Raw genomic sequence first — 2,021 nt, 5'->3', positions numbered from 1 at the left:
GGCAATAAGCCAGCCTGAGCTTATTCAAGCAGCTTTTTCATCAGCCCAGCTGCAATCTGCTTCCAAGTGTAGCCTCAGCTAACTGGCTTTTCCCAGGGCCACAAGAGCTCTCCTAGATGCTGTTCCAAAGACTTCAGACTCTATCTCAACCAGCAGCTGGGGGCTCCTGAGACCTGCTAGGAACACCATGCTGCACGCACGCCCCTAACTGGAGTTTCTACTGCTCCTGCTCTGAGACATTCAGCCCTCGCTTCAAGCAGGAAGGAAAGGTGTTCTTGCTCTAGGGATTCCATCATTTGTAGCAGAGACTTGCTTCCACTAGGGAACTCCTTCCTGCCTTGAAACTCACTGTTAACAAACCTTGAATAAACGCTGCTAGTTCATGACCAAGGCCCGATATTGAAAATCTAGCCCTTCCCCATCATTGCCAAACTCAGGAGCCCATTATGACCCCCATCCTAATAGGCAGGGTCAAGGGAGTTTTTTAAAGATAAAACAGTCTTGACTGGACAAACAACTCAAGAAGGGAGAAACTTGAGGCTTGCAACTGCTATAGACCCAGTAGTTGTACTCCCCAAACCTCCTGTATAAACTCAAGTATACTTTGCTTTTTCAAAGACACCCCTTTCCCACCTCTGGATATTTCCTTTAATATTTGAAATACATAATCCCATCTGCTGAGATCAGATGGGTCTCTTTTTCTACTTCCTGTCTTTAAGCTGCCCCCAAAATTTAACAGCCACCACCTCTGTCGTTCACCCTCGACCTGCCCCCAATAGACTCTTTCTTCAGAGGGCTGCTGTCAGACCCTAACATCTGTAGGTTTTGGTTGGGCTCGTGGCTGACATCCCAAGGGCTCAATGATTTAGAACTACAACGTTCTAAATCCTCTTGGTTGGCATCCTGCAGTCACTGAGCATTTTAGGGTTTCTATGTTCCCATTTGAATAGTTACTCCACAGTGCCAAATGAAGTCCTCATCCTCACCTTAGCCTTTACTCTCAGCTTACACCGATCGTGTAGTGGAAGCAAGACAAGAACCCTACAGGAAAACTGACCGTGTCATCAGGAGACATGATACCTCCAGAACAACATTCGTGAAGACAAGCTATTGGGGGAGAGTAGACCTGAGAACCCGGAAGCTTATGGAGGTTGGTCCAGTGATAGCTTTCCCTTCCCCATCCCCTCCAATGTGTTCGGAATTGTGTATGTGTGTGTGTGTGTGTGCATGTATTCTGTGCACCACATGCATACAAGTGTCAGCTGAGGCCAGAAGAGAGGTTATCTGAGCCCTTAGAACTGGAGCTGTAAATGCTTATTAGTTGCTATGGGGTGCTGAGAATTGAAACTAGGTCCTCTGGAGGAGCAGCCAGTGCTCTCAACTACTGAGGCATCTCTCCAATCCTTCTTGCCATTTTCTTGACTTTTCCCTAACCTAAGATATAAATATCCAGGAAGCCATAAAGATGAAGCTTTGTGTGAGACAGAACTCTAGGTTCCACCATCCAGAAAAGACCAGATTTATATTCTTCTCAAAGGTTTTTAAGCATGGCACGCAGAGTTTTATTGTATTCATCTTAAAATGGCTCCTACACATTGTAGAAGAGAGCACTGCCTTTATGCTCCTTAACCACTTCACAGAAGTGCCTCCTTCCCCATCAGAACCGTGCCTCGGTAAGACAATTGTTATGGGTGTGGAAGCCCCTAGCTGGCCAGCAAAGGAATTGGCCAACCATACACACACAAAACGCGTGTTAGTTGGTGCAGGAAGTGAACAAGAAGATGGTTCAAGGAGTTCCCTCTAGAAACTAGTATGGAGGAAAGATAAGAGCTCTCTGATTTCTTGTTTCTCAAGGCAAGGTTTCTCTGTGTATCCCTGGCTGTCCTGGAACTCACTCTGTAGACAAGGCTGGCCTCAAACTCAGAGATCGTCCTGCCTCTGTCTGAGGAGTGCTGGGCTCCAAGGCGGACACCACTACTGCTCTGTTGCTCCCTGACTTTTTTTTTTTAACCCGAACACTG

This window comes from Mastomys coucha, chromosome X (assembly GCF_008632895.1).
Source record: "Mastomys coucha isolate ucsf_1 chromosome X, UCSF_Mcou_1, whole genome shotgun sequence".
In the NCBI taxonomy this organism is placed as follows: Eukaryota; Metazoa; Chordata; class Mammalia; order Rodentia; family Muridae; genus Mastomys; species Mastomys coucha.
Note: the sequence above shows the minus strand (reverse complement) of the source record.